Source organism: Urtica dioica, chromosome 4 (assembly GCF_054948205.1).
Source record: "Urtica dioica subsp. dioica isolate 48M chromosome 4, U.dioica_male_clone48M_v1_H2, whole genome shotgun sequence".
Taxonomy (NCBI): domain Eukaryota; kingdom Viridiplantae; phylum Streptophyta; class Magnoliopsida; order Rosales; family Urticaceae; genus Urtica; species Urtica dioica.
The window spans coordinates 31,722,544-31,745,510 of record NC_142759.1 but is presented as its reverse complement, the minus strand read 5'-3'; positions in this window follow the sequence as shown (position 1 = coordinate 31,745,510).

Below are 22,967 nucleotides of genomic sequence, written 5' to 3'. Positions count from 1 at the left end.
CAGCACGAGGAGTAGCTAGTCGACTCGTGGACTCGGTACTCGACTCGAGGAGTGAACTCAACTCGAGGAGAAATGTAGAGTCAGCACGAGGAGTAGCTAGTCGACTCGTGGACTCGGTACTCGACTCGAGGAGTGAACTCATATCGAGGAGAAATGTAGAGTCGGCACGAGGAGTGGCTAGTCGACTCGTGGACTCGGTACATGACTCGAGGAGTGAACTCAACTCGAGGAGAAATGTAGAGTCAGCACGAGGAGTAGCTAGTCGACTCGTGGACTCGGTATTCGACTCGAGGAGTGAACTCAACTCGAGGAGAAAGGTAGAGTCGGCATGAGGGGTAGCTAGTCGACTCGTGGACTCGGTACTCGACCCGAGGAGCGAACTCAACTCGAGAAGAAATGAAGAGTCAGCACGAGGAGTCGCTAGTCGACTCGTGGACTTGGTACTCGACTCGAGGAGTGAACTCAACTCGAGGAGAAATGTAGAGTCAGCACGAGGAGTAGCTAGTCGACTCGTGGACTCGGTACTCGACTCGAGGAGTAGCTAGTCGACTCATGGACTCGGTACTCGACCCGAGGAGTGAACTCAACTCGAGGAGAAATGTAGAGTCCGCACGAGGAGTAGCTAGTCGACTCGTGGACTCGGTACTCGACTCGAGGAGTGAACTCAACTCGAGGAGAAATGTAGAGTCGGCACGAGGAGTGGCTAGTCGACTCGTGGACTCGGTACTCGACTCGAGGAGTGAACTCAACTCGAGGAGAAATGTAGAGTCAGCACGAGGAATAGCTAGTCGACTCGTGGACTCGGTACTCGACTCGAGGAGTGAACTCAACTCGAGGAGAAATGTAGAGTCAGCACGAGGAGTAGCTAGTCGACTCGTGGACTCGGTACTCGACTCGAGGAGTGAACTCAACTCGAGGAGAAATGTAGAGTCAGCACGAGGAGTAGCTAGTCGACTCGTGGACTCGGTACTCGACTCGAGGAGTGAACTCAACTCGAGGAGAAATGTAGAGTCAGCACGAGGAGTAGCTAGTCGACTCGTGGACTCGGTACTCGACTCGAGGAGTGAACTCATATCGAGGAGAAATGTAGAGTCAGCACGAGGAGTGGCTAGTCGACTCGTGGACTCGGTACATGACTCGAGGAGTGAACTCAACTCGAGGAGAAATGTAGAGTCGGCACGAGGAGTAGCTAGTCGACTCATGGACTCGGTACTCGACCCGAGGAGCGAACTCAACTCGAGAAGAAATGAAGAGTCAGCACGAGGAGTAGCTAGTCGACTCGTGGACTCGGTACACGACTCGAGGAGTGAACTCAACTCGAGGAGAAATGTAGAGTCAGCATGAGGAGTAGCTAGTCGACTCGTGGACTCGGTACTCGACTCGAGGAGTGAACTCAACTCGAGGAGAAATGTAGAGTCAGCACGAGGAATAGCTAGTCGACTCGTGGACTCGGTACTCGACTCGAGGAGTGAACTCAACTCGAGGAGAAATGTAGAGTCGGCACGAGGAGTAGCTAGTCGACTCATGGACTCGGTACTCGTTCCGAGGAGCGAACTCAACTCGAGAAGAAATGAAGAGTCAGCACGAGGAGTAGCTAGTCGACTCGTGGACTCGGTACTCGACTCGAGGAGTGAACTCAACTCGAGGAGAAATGTAGAGTCAGCACGAGGAGTAGCTAGTCGACTCGTGGACTCGGTACTCGACTCGAGGAGTGAACTCATATCGAGGAGAAATGTAGAGTCGGCACGAGGAGTGGCTAGTCGACTCGTGGACTCGGTACATGACTAGAGGAGTGAACTCAACTCGAGGAGAAATGTAGAGTCAGCACGAGGAGTAGCTAGTCGACTCGTGGACTCGGTACTCGACTCGAGGAGTGAACTCAACTCGAGGAGAAAGGTAGAGTCGGCATGAGGGGTAGCTAGTCGACTCGTGGACTCGGTACTCGACTCGAGGAGTGAACTCAACTCGAGGAGAAATGTAGAGTCGGCACGAGGAGTAGCTAGTCGACTCATGGACTCGGTACTCGACCCGAGGAGTGAACTCAACTCGAGGAGAAATGTAGAGTCCGCACGAGGAGTAGCTAGTCGACTCGTGGACTCGGTACTCGACTCGAGGAGTGAACTCAACTCGAGGAGAAATGTAGAGTCGGCACGAGGAGTAGCTAGTCGACTCGTGGACTCGGTACTCGACTCGAGGAGTGAACTCATATCGAGGAGAAATGTAGAGTCAGCACGAGGAGTGGCTAGTCGACTCGTGGACTCGGTACATGACTCGAGGAGTGAACTCAACTCGAGGAGAAATGTAGAGTCGGCACGAGGAGTAGCTAGTCGACTCATGGACTCGGTACTCGACCCGAGGAGCGAACTCAACTCGAGAAGAAATGAAGAGTCAGCACGAGGAGTAGCTAGTCGACTCGTGGACTCGGTACACGACTCGAGGAGTGAACTCAACTCGAGGAGAAATGTAGAGTCAGCATGAGGAGTAGCTAGTCGACTCGTGGACTCGGTACTCGACTCGAGGAGTGAACTCAACTCGAGGAGAAATGTAGAGTCAGCACGAGGAATAGCTAGTCGACTCGTGGACTCGGTACTCGACTCGAGGAGTGAACTCAACTCGAGGAGAAATGTAGAGTCGGCACGAGGAGTAGCTAGTCGACTCATGGACTCGGTACTCGTTCCGAGGAGCGAACTCAACTCGAGAAGAAATGAAGAGTCAGCACGAGGAGTAGCTAGTCGACTCGTGGACTCGGTACTCGACTCGAGGAGTGAACTCAACTCGAGGAGAAATGTAGAGTCAGCACGAGGAGTAGCTAGTCGACTCGTGGACTCGGTACTCGACTCGAGGAGTGAACTCATATCGAGGAGAAATGTAGAGTCGGCACGAGGAGTGGCTAGTCGACTCGTGGACTCGGTACATGACTAGAGGAGTGAACTCAACTCGAGGAGAAATGTAGAGTCAGCACGAGGAGTAGCTAGTCGACTCGTGGACTCGGTACTCGACTCGAGGAGTGAACTCAACTCGAGGAGAAAGGTAGAGTCGGCATGAGGGGTAGCTAGTCGACTCGTGGACTCGGTACTCGACTCGAGGAGTGAACTCAACTCGAGGAGAAATGTAGAGTCGGCACGAGGAGTAGCTAGTCGACTCATGGACTCGGTACTCGACCCGAGGAGTGAACTCAACTCGAGGAGAAATGTAGAGTCCGCACGAGGAGTAGCTAGTCGACTCGTGGACTCGGTACTCGACTCGAGGAGTGAACTCAACTCGAGGAGAAATGTAGAGTCGGCACGAGGAGTGGCTAGTCGACTAGTGGACTCGGTACTCGACTCGAGGAGTGAACTCAACTCGAGGAGAAATGTAGAGTCAGCACGAGGAATAGCTAGTCGACTCGTGGACTCGGTACTCGACTCGAGGAGTGAACTCAACTCGAGGAGAAATGTAGAGTCAGCACGAGGAGTAGCTAGTCGACTCGTGGACTCGGTACTCGACTCGAGGAGTGAACTCAACTCGAGGAGAAATGTAGAGTCAGCACGAGGAGTAGCTAGTCGACTCGTGGACTCGGTACTCGACTCGAGGAGTGAACTCAACTCGAGGAGAAATGTAGAGTCAGCACGAGGAGTAGCTAGTCGACTCGTGGACTCGGTACTCGACTCGAGGAGTGAACTCATATCGAGGAGAAATGTAGAGTCAGCACGAGGAGTGGCTAGTCGACTCGTGGACTCGGTACATGACTCGAGGAGTGAACTCAACTCGAGGAGAAATGTAGAGTCGGCACGAGGAGTAGCTAGTCGACTCATGGACTCGGTACTCGACCCGAGGAGCGAACTCAACTCGAGAAGAAATGAAGAGTCAGCACGAGGAGTAGCTAGTCGACTCGTGGACTCGGTACACGACTCGAGGAGTGAACTCAACTCGAGGAGAAATGTAGAGTCAGCATGAGGAGTAGCTAGTCGACTCGTGGACTCGGTACTCGACTCGAGGAGTGAACTCAACTCGAGGAGAAATGTAGAGTCAGCACGAGGAATAGCTAGTCGACTCGTGGACTCGGTACTCGACTCGAGGAGTGAACTCAACTCGAGGAGAAATGTAGAGTCGGCACGAGGAGTAGCTAGTCGACTCATGGACTCGGTACTCGTTCCGAGGAGCGAACTCAACTCGAGAAGAAATGAAGAGTCAGCACGAGGAGTAGCTAGTCGACTCGTGGACTCGGTACTCGACTCGAGGAGTGAACTCAACTCGAGGAGAAATGTAGAGTCAGCACGAGGAGTAGCTAGTCGACTCGTGGACTCGGTACTCGACTCGAGGAGTGAACTCATATCGAGGAGAAATGTAGAGTCGGCACGAGGAGTGGCTAGTCGACTCGTGGACTCGGTACATGACTAGAGGAGTGAACTCAACTCGAGGAGAAATGTAGAGTCAGCACGAGGAGTAGCTAGTCGACTCGTGGACTCGGTACTCGACTCGAGGAGTGAACTCAACTCGAGGAGAAAGGTAGAGTCGGCATGAGGGGTAGCTAGTCGACTCGTGGACTCGGTACTCGACTCGAGGAGTGAACTCAACTCGAGGAGAAATGTAGAGTCGGCACGAGGAGTAGCTAGTCGACTCATGGACTCGGTACTCGACCCGAGGAGTGAACTCAACTCGAGGAGAAATGTAGAGTCCGCACGAGGAGTAGCTAGTCGACTCGTGGACTCGGTACTCGACTCGAGGAGTGAACTCAACTCGAGGAGAAATGTAGAGTCGGCACGAGGAGTGGCTAGTCGACTAGTGGACTCGGTACTCGACTCGAGGAGTGAACTCAACTCGAGGAGAAATGTAGAGTCAGCACGAGGAATAGCTAGTCGACTCGTGGACTCGGTACTCGACTCGAGGAGTGAACTCAACTCGAGGAGAAATGTAGAGTCAGCACGAGGAGTAGCTAGTCGACTCGTGGACTCGGTACTCGACTCGAGGAGTGAACTCAACTCGAGGAGAAATGTAGAGTCAGCACGAGGAGTAGCTAGTCGACTCGTGGACTCGGTACTCGACTCGAGGAGTGAACTCAACTCGAGGAGAAATGTAGAGTCAGCACGAGGAGTAGCTAGTCGACTCGTGGACTCGGTACTCGACTCGAGGAGTGAACTCATATCGAGGAGAAATGTAGAGTCAGCACGAGGAGTGGCTAGTCGACTCGTGGACTCGGTACATGACTCGAGGAGTGAACTCAACTCGAGGAGAAATGTAGAGTCGGCACGAGGAGTAGCTAGTCGACTCATGGACTCGGTACTCGACCCGAGGAGCGAACTCAACTCGAGAAGAAATGAAGAGTCAGCACGAGGAGTAGCTAGTCGACTCGTGGACTCGGTACACGACTCGAGGAGTGAACTCAACTCGAGGAGAAATGTAGAGTCAGCATGAGGAGTAGCTAGTCGACTCGTGGACTCGGTACTCGACTCGAGGAGTGAACTCAACTCGAGGAGAAATGTAGAGTCAGCACGAGGAATAGCTAGTCGACTCGTGGACTCGGTACTCGACTCGAGGAGTGAACTCAACTCGAGGAGAAATGTAGAGTCGGCACGAGGAGTAGCTAGTCGACTCATGGACTCGGTACTCGTTCCGAGGAGCGAACTCAACTCGAGAAGAAATGAAGAGTCAGCACGAGGAGTAGCTAGTCGACTCGTGGACTCGGTACTCGACTCGAGGAGTGAACTCAACTCGAGGAGAAATGTAGAGTCAGCACGAGGAGTAGCTAGTCGACTCGTGGACTCGGTACTCGACTCGAGGAGTGAACTCATATCGAGGAGAAATGTAGAGTCGGCACGAGGAGTGGCTAGTCGGTTCGTGGACTCGGTACATGACTAGAGGAGTGAACTCAACTCGAGGAGAAATGTAGAGTCAGCACGAGGAGTAGCTAGTCGACTCGTGGACTCGGTACTCGACTCGAGGAGTGAACTCAACTCGAGGAGAAAGGTAGAGTCGGCATGAGGGGTAGCTAGTCGACTCGTGGACTCGGTACTCGACCCGAGGAGCGAACTCAACTCGAGAAGAAATGAAGAGTCAGCACGAGGAGTCGCTAGTCGACTCGTGGACTTGGTACTCGACTCGAGGAGTGAACTCAACTCGAGGAGAAATGTAGAGTCAGCACGAGGAGTAGCTAGTCGACTCGTGGACTCGGTACTCGACTCGAGGAGTGAACTCATATCGAGGAGAAATGTAGAGTCAGCACGAGGAGTGGCTAGTCGACTCGTGGACTCGGTACTCGACTCGAGGAGTGAACTCAACTCGAGGAGAAATGTAGAGTCGGCACGAGGAGTAGCTAGTCGACTCATGGACTCGGTACTCGACCCGAGGAGTGAACTCAACTCGAGGAGAAATGTAGAGTCCGCACGAGGACTAGCTAGTCGACTCGTGGACTCGGTACTCGACTCGAGGAGTGAACTCAACTCGAGGAGAAATGTAGAGTCGGCACGAGGAGTGGCTAGTCGACTCGTGGACTCGGTACTCGACTCGAGGAGTGAACTCAACTCGAGGAGAAATGTAGAGTCAGCACGAGGAATAGCTAGTCGACTCGTGGACTCGGTACTCGACTCGAGGAGTGAACTCAACTCGAGGAGAAATGTAGAGTCAGCACGAGGAGTAGCTAGTCGACTCGTGGACTCGGTACTCGACTCGAGGAGTGAACTCAACTCGAGGAGAAATGTAGAGTCAGCACGAGGAGTAGCTAGTCGACTCGTGGACTCGGTACTCGACTCGAGGAGTGAACTCAACTCGAGGAGAAATGTAGAGTCGGCACGAGGAGTGGCTAGTCGACTCGTGGATTCGGTACTCGACTCGAGGAGTGAACTCAACTCGAGGAGAAATGTAGAGTCAGCACGAGGAATAGCTAGTCGACTCGTGGACTCGGTACTCGACTCGAGGAGTGAACTCAACTCGAGGAGAAATGTAGAGTCAGCACGAGGAGTAGCTAGTCGACTCGTGGACTCGGTACTCGACTCGAGGAGTGAACTCAACTCGAGGCGAAATGTAGAGTCGGCACGAGGAGTAGCTAGTCGACTCGTGGACTCGGTACTCGACTCGAGGAGTGAACTCAACTCGAAGAGAAATGTAGTGTCAGCACGAGGAGTAGCTAGTCGACTCGTGGACTCGGTACTCGACTCGAGGAGTGAACTCAACTCGAGGAGAAATGTAGTGTCAGCACGAGGAGTAGCTAGTCGACTCGTGGACTCGGTACTCGACTCGAGGAGTGAACTCAACTCGAGGAGAAATGTAGAGTCAGCACGAGCAGTAGCTAGTCGACTCGTGGACTCGGTACTCGACTCGAGGAGTGAACTCATCTCGAGGAGAAATGTAGAGTCAGCACGAGGAGTAGCTAGTCGACTCGTGGACTCGGTACTCGACTCGAGGAGTGAACTCAACTCGAGGAGAAATGTAGAGTCAGAACGAGGAGTAGCTAGTGGACTCGTGGACTCGGTACTCGACTCGAGGAGTGAACTCAACACGAGGAAAAATGTAGAGTCAGCACGAGGAATAGCTAGTCGACTCGTGGACTCGGTACTCGACTCGAGGAGTGAACTCAACTCGAGGAGAAACGTAGAGTCGGCACGAGGAGTGGCTAGTCTACTCGTGGACTCGGTACTCGACTCGAGGAGTGAACTCAACTCGAGGAGAAATGTAGAGTCAACACGAGGAGTAGCTAGTCGACTCGTGGACTCGGTACTCGACTCGAGGAGTGAACTCAACTCGAGGAGAAATGTAGAGTCGGCACGAGGAGTGGCTAGTCGACTCGTGGACTCGGTACTCGACTCGAGGAGTGAACTCAACTCGAGGAGAAATGTAGAGTCGGCACGAGGAGTAGCTAGTCGACTCGTGGACTCGGTACTCGACTCGAGGAGTGAACTCATCTCGAGGAGAAATGTAGAGTCCGCACGAGGAGTAGCTAGTCGGCTCGTGGACTCGGTACTCGACTCGAGGAGTGAACTCAACTCGAGGAGAAATGTAGAGTCAGCACGAGGAGTAGCTAGTGGACTCGTGGACTCGGTACTCGACTCGAGGAGTGAACTCAACTCGAGGAGAAATGTAGAGTCAGCACGAGGAATAGCTAGTCGACTCGTGGACTCGGTACTCGACTCGAGGAGTGAACTCAACTCGAGGAGAAATGTAGAGTCAGCACGAGGAGTAGCTAGTCGACTCGTGGACTCGGTACTCGACTCGAGGAGTGAACTCAACTCGAGGAGAAATGTAGAGTCAGCACGAGCAGTAGCTAGTCGACTCGTGGACTCGGTACTCGACTCGAGGAGTGAACTCAACTCGAGGAGAAATGTAGAGTCAGCACGAGGAGTAGCTAGTGGACTCGTGGACTCGGTACTCGACTCGAGGAGTGAACTCAACTCGAGGAGAAATGTAGAGTCAGCACGAGGAGTAGCTAGTCGACTCGTGGACTCGGTACTCGACTCGAGGAGTGAACTCAACTCGAGGAGAAATGTAGAGTCGGCACGAGGAGTGGCTAGTCGACTCGTGGACTTGGTACTCGACTCGAGGAGTGAACTCAACTCGAGGAGAAATGTAGAGTCAGCACGAGGAGTAGCTAGTCGACTCATGGACTCGGTACTCGACCCGAGGAGTGAACTCAACTCGAGGAGAAATGTAGAGTCCGCACGAGGAGTAGCTAGTCGACTCGTGGACTCGGTACTCGACTCGAGGAGTGAACTCAACTCGAGGAGAAATGTAGAGTCGGCACGAGGAGTGGCTAGTCGACTCGTGGACTCGGTACTCGACTCGAGGAGTGAACTCAACTCGAGGAGAAATGTAGAGTCCGCACGAGGAGTAGCTAGTCGACTCGTGGACTCGGTACTCGACTCGAGGAGTGAACTCAACTCGAGGAGAAATGTAGAGTCGGCACGAGGAGTGGCTAGGCGACTCGTGGACTCGGTACTCGACTCGAGGAGTGAACTCAACTCGAGGAGAAATGTAGAGTCAGCACGAGGAATAGCTAGTCGACTCGTGGACTCGGTACTCGACTCGAGGAGTGAACTCAACTCGAGGAGAAATGTAGAGTCAGCACGAGGAGTAGCTAGTCGACTCGTGGACTCGGTACTCGACTCGAGGAGTGAACTCATATCGAGGAGAAATGTAGAGTCGGCACGAGGAGTGGCTAGTCGACTCGTGGACTCGGTACATGACTCGAGGAGTGAACTCAACTCGAGGAGAAATGTAGAGTCAGCACGAGGAGTAGCTAGTCGACTCGTGGACTCGGTACTCGACTCGAGGAGTGAACTCAACTCGAGGAGAAAGGTAGAGTCGGCATGAGGGGTAGCTAGTCGACTCGTGGACTCGGTACTCGACCCGAGGAGCGAACTCAACTCGAGAAGAAATGAAGAGTCAGCACGAGGAGTCGCTAGTCGACTCGTGGACTTGGTACTCGACTCGAGGAGTGAACTCAACTCGAGGAGAAATGTAGAGTCAGCACGAGGAGTAGCTAGTCGACTCGTGGACTCGGTACTCGACTCGAGGAGTGAACTCAACTCGAGGAGAAATGTAGAGTCAGCACGAGGAATAGCTAGTCGACTCGTGGACTCGGTACTCGACTCGAGGAGTGAACTCAACTCGAGGAGAAATGTAGAGTCGGCACGAGGAGTGGCTTGCCGACTCGTGGACTCGGTACTCGACTCGAGGAGTGAACTCAACTCGAGGAGAAATGTAGAGTCGGCACGAGGAGTAGCTAGTCGACTCATGGACTCGGTACTCGACCCGAGGAGTGAACTCAACTCGAGGAGAAATGTAGAGTCCGCACGAGGACTAGCTAGTCGACTCGTGGACTCGGTACTCGACTCGAGGAGTGAACTCAACTCGAGGAGAAATGTAGAGTCGGCACGAGGAGTGGCTAGTCGACTCGTGGACTCGGTACTCGACTCGAGGAGTGAACTCAACTCGAGGAGAAATGTAGAGTCAGCACGAGGAATAGCTAGTCGACTCGTGGACTCGGTACTCGACTCGAGGAGTGAACTCAACTCGAGGAGAAATGTAGAGTCAGCACGAGGAGTAGCTAGTCGACTCGTGGACTCGGTACTCGACTCGAGGAGTGAACTCAACTCGAGGAGAAATGTAGAGTCAGCACGAGGAGTAGCTAGTCGACTCGTGGACTCGGTACTCGACTCGAGGAGTGAACTCAACTCGAGGAGAAATGTAGAGTCGGCACGAGGAGTGGCTAGTCGACTCGTGGATTCGGTACTCGACTCGAGGAGTGAACTCAACTCGAGGAGAAATGTAGAGTCAGCACGAGGAATAGCTAGTCGACTCGTGGACTCGGTACTCGACTCGAGGAGTGAACTCAACTCGAGGAGAAATGTAGAGTCAGCACGAGGAGTAGCTAGTCGACTCGTGGACTCGGTACTCGACTCGAGGAGTGAACTCAACTCGAGGCGAAATGTAGAGTCGGCACGAGGAGTAGCTAGTCGACTCGTGGACTCGGTACTCGACTCGAGGAGTGAACTCAACTCGAAGAGAAATGTAGTGTCAGCACGAGGAGAAGCTAGTCGACTCGTGGACTCGGTACTCGACTCGAGGAGTGAACTCAACTCGAGGAGAAATGTAGTGTCAGCACGAGGAGTAGCTAGTCGACTCGTGGACTCGGTACTCGACTCGAGGAGTGAACTCAACTCGAGGAGAAATGTAGAGTCAGCACGAGCAGTAGCTAGTCGACTCGTGGACTCGGTACTCGACTCGAGGAGTGAACTCATCTCGAGGAGAAATGTAGAGTCAGCACGAGGAGTAGCTAGTCGACTCGTGGACTCGGTACTTGACTCGAGGAGTGAACTCAACTCGAGGAGAAATGTAGAGTCAGAACGAGGAGTAGCTAGTGGACTCGTGGACTCGGTACTCGACTCGAGGAGTGAACTCAACACGAGGAAAAATGTAGAGTCAGCACGAGGAATAGCTAGTCGACTCGTGGACTCGGTACTCGACTCGAGGAGTGAACTCAACTCGAGGAGAAACGTAGAGTCGGCACGAGGAGTGGCTAGTCTACTCGTGGACTCGGTACTCGACTCGAGGAGTGAACTCAACTCGAGGAGAAATGTAGAGTCAACACGAGGAGTAGCTAGTCGACTCGTGGACTCGGTACTCGACTCGAGGAGTGAACTCAACTCGAGGAGAAATGTAGAGTCGGCACGAGGAGTGGCTAGTCGACTCGTGGACTCGGTACTCGACTCGAGGAGTGAACTCAACTCGAGGAGAAATGTAGAGTCGGCACGAGGAGTAGCTAGTCGACTCGTGGACTCGGTACTCGACTCGAGGAGTGAACTCATCTCGAGGAGAAATGTAGAGTCCGCACGAGGAGTAGCTAGTCGGCTCGTGGACTCGGTACTCGACCCGAGGAGTGAACTCAACTCGAGGAGAAATGTAGAGTCAGCACGAGGAGTAGCTAGTGGACTCGTGGACTCGGTACTCGACTCGAGGAGTGAACTCAACTCGAGGAGAAATGTAGAGTCAGCACGAGGAATAGCTAGTCGACTCGTGGACTCGGTACTCGACTCGAGGAGTGAACTCAACTCGAGGAGAAATGTAGAGTCAGCACGAGGAGTAGCTAGTCGACTCGTGGACTCGGTACTCGACTCGAGGAGTGAACTCAACTCGAGGAGAAATGTAGAGTCAGCACGAGCAGTAGCTAGTCGACTCGTGGACTCGGTACTCGACTCGAGGAGTGAACTCAACTCGAGGAGAAATGTAGAGTCAGCACGAGGAGTAGCTAGTGGACTCGTGGACTCGGTACTCGACTCGAGGAGTGAACTCAACTCGAGGAGAAATGTAGAGTCAGCACGAGGAGTAGCTAGTCGACTCGTGGACTCGGTACTCGACTCGAGGAGTGAACTCAACTCGAGGAGAAATGTAGAGTCGGCACGAGGAGTGGCTAGTCGACTCGTGGACTCGGTACTCGACTCGAGGAGTGAACTCAACTCGAGGAGAAATGTAGAGTCAGCACGAGGAGTAGCTAGTCGACTCATGGACTCGGTACTCGACCCGAGGAGTGAACTCAACTCGAGGAGAAATGTAGAGTCCGCACGAGGAGTAGCTAGTCGACTCGTGGACTCGGTACTCGACTCGAGGAGTGAACTCAACTCGAGGAGAAATGTAGAGTCGGCACGAGGAGTGGCTAGTCGACTCGTGGACTCGGTACTCGACTCGAGGAGTGAACTCAACTCGAGGAGAAATGTAGAGTCCGCACGAGGAGTAGCTAGTCGACTCGTGGACTCGGTACTCGACTCGAGGAGTGAACTCAACTCGAGGAGAAATGTAGAGTCGGCACGAGGAGTGGCTAGGCGACTCGTGGACTCGGTACTCGACTCGAGGAGTGAACTCAACTCGAGGAGAAATGTAGAGTCAGCACGAGGAATAGCTAGTCGACTCGTGGACTCGGTACTCGACTCGAGGAGTGAACTCAACTCGAGGAGAAATGTAGAGTCAGCACGAGGAGTAGCTAGTCGACTCGTGGACTCGGTACTCGACTCGAGGAGTGAACTCATATCGAGGAGAAATGTAGAGTCGGCACGAGGAGTGGCTAGTCGACTCGTGGACTCGGTACATGACTCGAGGAGTGAACTCAACTCGAGGAGAAATGTAGAGTCAGCACGAGGAGTAGCTAGTCGACTCGTGGACTCGGTACTCGACTCGAGGAGTGAACTCAACTCGAGGAGAAAGGTAGAGTCGGCATGAGGGGTAGCTAGTCGACTCGTGGACTCGGTACTCGACCCGAGGAGCGAACTCAACTCGAGAAGAAATGAAGAGTCAGCACGAGGAGTCGCTAGTCGACTCGTGGACTTGGTACTCGACTCGAGGAGTGAACTCAACTCGAGGAGAAATGTAGAGTCAGCACGAGGAGTAGCTAGTCGACTCGTGGACTCGGTACTCGACTCGAGGAGTGAACTCAACTCGAGGAGAAATGTAGAGTCAGCACGAGGAATAGCTAGTCGACTCGTGGACTCGGTACTCGACTCGAGGAGTGAACTCAACTCGAGGAGAAATGTAGAGTCGGCACGAGGAGTGGCTTGCCGACTCGTGGACTCGGTACTCGACTCGAGGAGTGAACTCAACTCGAGGAGAAATGTAGAGTCAGCACGAGGAGTAGCTAGTCGACTCGTGGACTCGGTACTCGACTCGAGGAGTGAACTCATATCGAGGAGAAATGTAGAGTCGGCACGAGGAGTGGCTAGTCGACTCGTGGACTCGGTACATGACTAGAGGAGTGAACTCAACTCGAGGAGAAATGTAGAGTCAGCACGAGGAGTAGCTAGTCGACTCGTGGACTCGGTACTCGACTCGACGAGTGAACTCAACTCGAGGAGAAAGGTAGAGTCGGCATGAGGGGTAGCTAGTCGACTCGTGGACTCGGTACTCGACCCGAGGAGCGAACTCAACTCGAGAAGAAATGAAGAGTCAGCACGAGGAGTCGCTAGTCGACTCGTGGACTTGGTACTCGACTCGAGGAGTGAACTCAACTCGAGGAGAAATGTAGAGTCAGCACGAGGAGTAGCTAGTCGACTCGTGGACTCGGTACTCGACTCGAGGAGTGAACTCATATCGAGGAGAAATGTAGAGTCAGCACGAGGAGTGGCTAGTCGACTCGTGGACTCGGTACTCGACTCGAGGAGTGAACTCAACTCGAGGAGAAATGTAGAGTCGGCACGAGGAGTAGCTAGTCGACTCATGGACTCGGTACTCGACCCGAGGAGTGAACTCAACTCGAGGAGAAATGTAGAGTCCGCACGAGGAGTAGCTAGTCGACTCGTGGACTCGGTACTCGACTCGAGGAGTGAACTCAACTCGAGGAGAAATGTAGAGTCGGCACGAGGAGTGGCTAGTCGACTCGTGGACTCGGTACTCGACTCGAGGAGTGAACTCAACTCGAGGAGAAATGTAGAGTCAGCACGAGGAATAGCTAGTCGACTCGTGGACTCGGTACTCGACTCGAGGAGTGAACTCAACTCGAGGAGAAATGTAGAGTCAGCACGAGGAGTAGCTAGTCGACTCGTGGACTCGGTACTCGACTCGAGGAGTGAACTCAACTCGAGGAGAAATGTAGTGTCAGCACGAGGAGTAGCTAGTCGACTCGTGGACTCGGTACTCGACTCGAGGAGTGAACTCAACTCGAGGAGAAATGTAGTGTCAGCACGAGGAGTAGCTAGTCGACTCGTGGACTCGGTACTCGACTCGAGGAGTGAACTCAACTCGAGGAGAAATGTAGAGTCAGCACGAGCAGTAGCTAGTCGACTCGTGGACTCGGTACTCGACTCGAGGAGTGAACTCATCTCGAGGAGAAATGTAGAGTCAACACGAGGAGTAGCTAGTCGACTCGTGGACTCGGTACTCGACTCGAGGAGTGAACTCAACTCGAGGAGAAACGTAGAGTCGGCACGAGGAGTGGCTAGTCTACTCGTGGACTCGGTACTCGACTCGAGGAGTGAACTCAACTCGAGGAGAAATGTAGAGTCAACACGAGGAGTAGCTAGTCGACTCGTGGACTCGGTACTCGACTCGAGGAGTGAACTCAACTCGAGGAGAAATGTAGGGTCGGCACGAGGAGTAGCTAGTCGACTCATGGACTCGGTACTCGACCCGAGGAGCGAACTCAACTCGAGAAGAAATGAAGAGTCAGCACGAGGAGTAGCTAGTCGACTCGTGGACTCGGTACACGACTCGAGGAGTGAACTCAACTCGAGGAGAAATGTAGAGTCAGCATGAGGAGTAGCTAGTCGACTCGTGGACTCGGTACTCGACTCGAGGAGTGAACTCAACTCGAGGAGAAATGTAGAGTCAGCACGAGGAATAGCTAGTCGACTCGTGGACTCGGTACTCGACTCGAGGAGTGAACTCAACTCGAGGAGAAATGTAGAGTCGGCACGAGGAGTAGCTAGTCGACTCATGGACTCGGTACTCGTTCCGAGGAGCGAACTCAACTCGAGAAGAAATGAAGAGTCAGCACGAGGAGTAGCTAGTCGACTCGTGGACTCGGTACTCGACTCGAGGAGTGAACTCAACTCGAGGAGAAATGTAGAGTCAGCACGAGGAGTAGCTAGTCGACTCGTGGACTCGGTACTCGACTCGAGGAGTGAACTCATATCGAGGAGAAATGTAGAGTCGGCACGAGGAGTGGCTAGTCGACTCGTGGACTCGGTACATGACTAGAGGAGTGAACTCAACTCGAGGAGAAATGTAGAGTCAGCACGAGGAGTAGCTAGTCGACTCGTGGACTCGGTACTCGACTCGAGGAGTGAACTCAACTCGAGGAGAAAGGTAGAGTCGGCATGAGGGGTAGCTAGTCGACTCATGGACTCGGTACTCGACCCGAGGAGCGAACTCAACTCGAGAAGAAATGAAGAGTCAGCACGAGGAGTAGCTAGTCGACTCGTGGACTCGGTACTCGACTCGAGGAGTGAACTCAACTCGAAGAGAAATGTAGTGTCAGCACGAGGAGTAGCTAGTCGACTCGTGGACTCGGTACTCGACTCGAGGAGTGAACTCAACTCGAGGAGAAATGTAGTGTCAGCACGAGGAGTAGCTAGTCGACTCGTGGACTCGGTACTCGACTCGAGGAGTGAACTCAACTCGAGGAGAAAGGTAGAGTCGGCATGAGGGGTAGCTAGTCGACTCGTGGACTCGGTACTCGACCCGAGGAGCGAACTCAACTCGAGAAGAAATGAAGAGTCAGCACGAGGAGTCGCTAGTCGACTCGTGGACTTGGTACTCGACTCGAGGAGTGAACTCAACTCGAGGAGAAATGTAGAGTCAGCACGAGGAGTAGCTAGTCGACTCGTGGACTCGGTACTCGACTCGAGGAGTGAACTCATATCGAGGAGAAATGTAGAGTCAGCACGAGGAGTGGCTAGTCGACTCGTGGACTCGGTACTCGACTCGAGGAGTGAACTCAACTCGAGGAGAAATGTAGAGTCGGCACGAGGAGTAGCTAGTCGACTCATGGACTCGGTACTCGACCCGAGGAGTGAACTCAACTCGAGGAGAAATGTAGAGTCCGCACGAGGAGTAGCTAGTCGACTCGTGGACTCGGTACTCGACTCGAGGAGTGAACTCAACTCGAGGAGAAATGTAGAGTCGGCACGAGGAGTGGCTAGTCGACTCGTGGACTCGGTACTCGACTCGAGGAGTGAACTCAACTCGAGGAGAAATGTAGAGTCAGCACGAGGAATAGCTAGTCGACTCGTGGACTCGGTACTCGACTCGAGGAGTGAACTCAACTCGAGGAGAAATGTAGAGTCAGCACGAGGAGTAGCTAGTCGACTCGTGGACTCGGTACTCGACTCGAGGAGTGAACTCAACTCGAGGAGAAATGTAGAGTCAGCACGAGGAGTAGCTAGTCGACTCGTGGACTCGGTACTCGACTCGAGGAGTGAACTCAACTCGAGGAGAAATGTAGTGTCAGCACGAGGAGTAGCTAGTCGACTCGTGGACTCGGTACTCGACTCGAGGAGTGAACTCAACTCGAGGAGAAATGTAGTGTCAGCACGAGGAGTAGCTAGTCGACTCGTGGACTCGGTACTCGACTCGAGGAGTGAACTCAACTCGAGGAGAAATGTAGAGTCAGCACGAGCAGTAGCTAGTCGACTCGTGGACTCGGTACTCGACTCGAGGAGTGAACTCATCTCGAGGAGAAATGTAGAGTCAACACGAGGAGTAGCTAGTCGACTCGTGGACTCGGTACTCGACTCGAGGAGTGAACTCAACTCGAGGAGAAACGTAGAGTCGGCACGAGGAGTGGCTAGTCTACTCGTGGACTCGGTACTCGACTCGAGGAGTGAACTCAACTCGAGGAGAAATGTAGAGTCAACACGAGGAGTAGCTAGTCGACTCGTGGACTCGGTACTCGACTCGAGGAGTGAACTCAACTCGAGGAGAAATGTAGGGTCGGCACGAGGAGTAGCTAGTCGACTCATGGACTCGGTACTCGACCCGAGGAGCGAACTCAACTCGAGAAGAAATGAAGAGTCAGCACGAGGAGTAGCTAGTCGACTCGTGGACTCGGTACACGACTCGAGGAGTGAACTCAACTCGAGGAGAAATGTAGAGTCAGCATGAGGAGTAGCTAGTCGACTCGTGGACTCGGTACTCGACTCGAGGAGTGAACTCAACTCGAGGAGAAATGTAGAGTCAGCACGAGGAATAGCTAGTCGACTCGTGGACTCGGTACTCGACTCGAGGAGTGAACTCAACTCGAGGAGAAATGTAGAGTCGGCACGAGGAGTAGCTAGTCGACTCATGGACTCGGTACTCGTTCCGAGGAGCGAACTCAACTCGAGAAGAAATGAAGAGTCAGCACGAGGAGTAGCTAGTCGACTCGTGGACTCGGTACTCGACTCGAGGAGTGAACTCAACTCGAGGAGAAATGTAGAGTCAGCACGAGGAGTAGCTAGTCGACTCGTGGACTCGGTACTCGACTCGAGGAGTGAACTCATATCGAGGAGAAATGTAGAGTCGGCACGAGGAGTGGCTAGTCGACTCGTGGACTCGGTACATGACTAGAGGAGTGAACTCAACTCGAGGAGAAATGTAGAGTCAGCACGAGGAGTAGCTAGTCGACTCGTGGACTCGGTACTCGACTCGAGGAGTGAACTCAACTCGAGGAGAAAGGTAGAGTCGGCATGAGGGGTAGCTAGTCGACTCATGGACTCGGTACTCGACCCGAGGAGCGAACTCAACTCGAGAAGAAATGAAGAGTCAGCACGAGGAGTAGCTAGTCGACTCGTGGACTCGGTACTCGACTCGAGGAGTGAACTCAACTCGAAGAGAAATGTAGTGTCAGCACGAGGAGTAGCTAGTCGACTCGTGGACTCGGTACTCGACTCGAGGAGTGAACTCAACTCGAGGAGAAATGTAGTGTCAGCACGAGGAGTAGCTAGTCGACTCGTGGACTCGGTACTCGACTCGAGGAGTGAACTCAACTCGAGGAGAAATGTAGTGTCAGCACGAGGAGTAGCTAGTCGACTCGTGGACTCGGTACTCGACTCGAGGAGTGAACTCAACTCGAGGAGAAATGTAGAGTCAGCACGAGCAGTAGCTAGTCGACTCGTGGACTCGGTACTCGACTCGAGGAGTGAACTCATCTCGAGGAGAAATGTAGAGTCAACACGAGGAGTAGCTAGTCGACTCGTGGACTCGGTACTCGACTCGAGGAGTGAACTCAACTCGAGGAGAAACGTAGAGTCGGCACGAGGAGTGGCTAGTCTACTCGTGGACTCGGTACTCGACTCGAGGAGTAAACTCAACTCGAGGAGAAATGTAGAGTCAACACGAGGAGTAGCTAGTCGACTCGTGGACTCGGTACTCGACTCGAGGAGTGAACTCAACTCGAGGAGAAATGTAGAGTCGGCACGAGGAGTGGCTAGTCGACTCGTGGACTCGGTACTCGACTCGAGGAGTGAACTCAACTCGAGGAGAAATGTAGAGTCGGCACGAGGAGTAGCTAGTCGACTCGTGGACTCGGTACTCGACTCGAGGAGTGAACTCATCTCGAGGAGAAATGTAGAGTCCGCACGAGGAGTAGCTAGTCGGCTCGTGGACTCGGTACTCGACTCGAGGAGTGAACTCAACTCGAGGAGAAATGTAGAGTCAGCACGAGGAGTAGCTAGTGGACTCGTGGACTCGGTACTCGACTCGAGGAGTGAACTCAACTCGAGGAGAAATGTAGAGTCAGCACGAGGAATAGCTAGTCGACTCGTGGACTCGGTACTCGACTCGAGGAGTGAACTCAACTCGAGGAGAAATGTAGAGTCAGCACGAGGAGTAGCTAGTCGACTCGTGGACTCGGTACTCGACTCGAGGAGTGAACTCAACTCGAGGAGAAATGTAGAGTCAGCACGAGCAGTAGCTAGTCGACTCGTGGACTCGGTACTCGACTCGAGGAGTGAACTCAACTCGAGGAGAAATGTAGAGTCAGCACGAGGAGTAGCTAGTGGACTCGTGGACTCGGTACTCGACTCGAGGAGTGAACTCAACTCGAGGAGAAATGTAGAGTCAGCACGAGGAATAGCTAGTCGACTCGTGGACTCGGTACTCGACTCGAGGAGTGAACTCAACTCGAGGAGAAATGTAGAGTCAGCACGAGGAGTAGCTAATCGACTCGTGGACTCGGTACTCGACTCGAGGAGTGAACTCAACTCGAGGAGAAATGTAGAGTCAGCACGAGGAGTAGCTAGTGGACTCGTGGACTCGGTACTCGACTCGAGGAGTGAACTCAACTCGAGGAGAAATGTAGAGTCAGCACGAGCAGTAGCTAGTCGACTCGTGGACTCGGTACTCGACTCGAGGAGTGAACTCAACTCGAGGAGAAATGTAGAGTCAGCACGAGGAGTAGCTAGTGGACTCGTGGACTCGGTACTCGACTCGAGGAGTGAACTCAACTCGAGGAGAAATGTAGAGTCAGCACGAGGAATAGCTAGTCGACTCGTGGACTCGGTACTCGACTCGAGGAGTGAACTCAACTCGAGGAGAAATGTAGAGTCAGCACGAGGAATAGCTAGTCGACTCGTGGACTCGGTACTCGACTCGAGGAGTGAACTCAACTCGAGGAGAAATGTAGAGTCAGCACGAGGAGTAGCTAATCGACTCGTGGACTCGGTACTCGACTCGAGGAGTGAACTCAACTCGAGGAGAAATGTAGAGTCAGCACGAGGAGTAGCTAGTGGACTCGTGGACTCGGTACTCGACTCGAGGAGTGAACTCAACTCGAGGAGAAATGTAGAGTCAGCACGAGCAGTAGCTAGTCGACTCGTGGACTCGGTACTCGACTCGAGGAGTGAACTCAACTCGAGGAGAAATGTAGAGTCAGCACGAGGAGTAGCTAGTGGACTCGTGGACTCGGTACTCGACTCGAGGAGTGAACTCAACTCGAGGAGAAATGTAGAGTCAGCACGAGGAATAGCTAGTCGACTCGTGGACTCGGTACTCGACTCGAGGAGTGAACTCAACTCGAGGAGAAATGTAGAGTCAGCACGAGCAGTAGCTAGTCGACTCGTGGACTCGGTACTCGACTCGAGGAGTGAACTCAACTCGAGGAGAAATGTAGAGTCAGCACGAGGAGTAGCTAGTGGACTCGTGGACTCGGTACTCGACTCGAGGAGTGAACTCAACTCGAGGAGAAATGTAGAGTCAGCACGAGGAATAGCTAGTCGACTCGTGGACTCGGTACTCGACTCGAGGAGTGAACTCAACTCGAGGAGAAATGTAGAGTCAGCACGAGGAGTAGCTAGTCGACTCGTGGACTCGGTACTCGACTCGAGGAGTGAACTCAACTCGAGGAGAAATGTAGAGTCCGCACGAGGAGTAGCTAGTCGACTCGTGGACTCGGTACTCGACTCGAGGAGTGAACTCAACTCGAGGAGAAATGTAGAGTCGGCACGAGGAGTGGCTAGGCGACTCGTGGACTCGGTACTCGACTCGAGGAGTGAACTCAACTCGAGGAGAAATGTAGAGTCAGCACGAGGAATAGCTAGTCGACTCGTGGACTCGGTACTCGACTCGAGGAGTGAACTCAACTCGAGGAGAAATGTAGAGTCAGCACGAGGAATAGCTAGTCGACTCGTGGACTCGATACTCGACTCGAGGAGTGAACTCAACTCGAGGAGAAATGTAGAGTCAGCACGAGGAGTAGCTAGTCGACTCGTGGACTCGGTACTCGACTCGAGGAGTGAACTCAACTCGAGGAGAAATGTAGAGTCGGCACGAGGAGTAGCTAGTCGACTCGTGGACTCGGTACTCGACTCTAGGAGTGAACTCAACTCGAAGAGAAATGTAGTGTCAGCACGAGGAGTAGCTAGTCGACTCGTGGACTCGGTACTCGACTCGAGGAGTGAACTCAACTCGAGGAGAAATGTAGTGTCAGCACGAGGAGTAGCTAGTCGACTCGTGGACTCGGTACTCGACTCGAGGAGTGAACTCAACTCGAGGAGAAATGTAGTGTCAGCACGAGGAGTAGCTAGTCGACTCGTGGACTCGGTACTCGACTCGAGGAGTGAACTCAACTCGAGGAGAAATGTAGAGTCAGCACGAGGAGTAGCTAGTCGACTCGTGGACTCGGTACTCGACTCGAGGAGTGAACTCAACTCGAGGAGAAATGTAGAGTCAGAACGAGGAGTAGCTAGTGGACTCGTGGACTCGGTACTCGACTCGAGGAGTGAACTCAACACGAGGAGAAATGTAGAGTCAGCACGAGGAATAGCTAGTCGACTCGTGGACTCGGTACTCGACTCGAGGAGTGAACTCAACTCGAGGAGAAACGTAGAGTCGGCACGAGGAGTGGCTAGTCTACTCGTGGACTCGGTACTCGACTCGAGGAGTGAACTCAACTCGAGGAGAAATGTAGAGTCAACACGAGGAGTAGCTAGTCGACTCGTGGACTCGGTACTCGACTCGAGGAGTGAACTCAACTCGAGGAGAAATGTAGAGTCGGCACGAGGAGTGGCTAGTCGACTCGTGGACTCGGTACTCGACCCGAGGAGTGAACTCAACTCGAGGAGAAATGTAGAGTCGGCACGAGGAGTAGCTAGTCGACTCGTGGACTCGGTACTCGACTCGAGGAGTGAACTCATCTCGAGGAGAAATGTAGAGTCCGCACGAGGAGTAGCTAGTCGGCTCGTGGACTCGGTACTCGACTCGAGGAGTGAACTCAACTCGAGGAGAAATGTAGAGTCAGCACGAGGAGTAGCTAGTGGACTCCTGGACTCGGTACTCGACTCGAGGAGTGAACTCAACTCGAGGAGAAATGTAGAGTCAGCACGAGGAATAGCTAGTCGACTCGTGGACTCGGTACTCGACTCGAGGAGTGAACTCAACTCGAGGAGAAATGTAGAGTCAGCACGAGGAGTAGCTAGTCGACTCGTGGACTCGGTACTCGACTCGAGGAGTGAACTCAACTCGAGGAGAAATGTAGAGTCAGCACGAGCAGTAGCTAGTCGACTCGTGGACTCGGTACTCGACTCGAGGAGTGAACTCAACTCGAGGAGAAATGTAGAGTCAGCACGAGGAGTAGCTAGTGGACTCGTGGACTCGGTACTCGACTCGAGGAGTGAACTCAACTCGAGGAGAAATGTAGAGTCAGCACGAGGAATAGCTAGTCGACTCGTGGACTCGGTACTCGACTCGAGGAGTGAACTCAACTCGAGGAGAAATGTAGAGTCAGCACGAGGAGTAGCTAGTCGACTCGTGGACTCGGTACTCGACTCGAGGAGTGAACTCAACTCGAGGAGAAATGTAGAGTCCGCACGAGGAGTAGCTAGTCGACTCGTGGACTCGGTACTCGACTCGAGGAGTGAACTCAACTCGAGGAGAAATGTAGAGTCGGCACGAGGAGTGGCTAGGCGACTCGTGGACTCGGTACTCAACTCGAGGAGTGAACTCAACTCGAGGAGAAATGTAGAGTCAGCACGAGGAATAGCTAGTCGACTCGTGGACTCGGTACTCGACTCGAGGAGTGAACTCAACTCGAGGAGAAATGTAGAGTCAGCACGAGGAGTAGCTAGTCGACTCGTGGACTCGGTACTCGACTCGAGGAGTGAACTCAACTCGAGGAGAAATGTAGAGTCAGCACGAGGAGTAGCTAGTCGACTCGTGGACTCGGTACTCGACTCGAGGAGTGAACTCAACTCGAGGAGAAATGTAGAGTCGGCACGAGGAGTGGCTAGTCGACTCGTGGACTCGGTACTCGACTCGAGGAGTGAACTCAACTCGAGGAGAAATGTAGAGTCAGCACGAGGAGTAGCTAGTGGACTCGTGGACTCGGTACTCGACTCGAGGAGTGAACTCAACTCGAGGAGAAATGTAGAGTCAGCACGAGGAATAGCTAGTCGACTCGTGGACTCGGTACTCGACTCGAGGAGTGAACTCAACTCGAGGAGAAATGTAGAGTCAGCACGAGGAGTAGCTAGTCGACTCGTGGACTCGGTACTCGACTCGAGGAGTGAACTCAACTCGAGGAGAAATGTAGAGTCCGC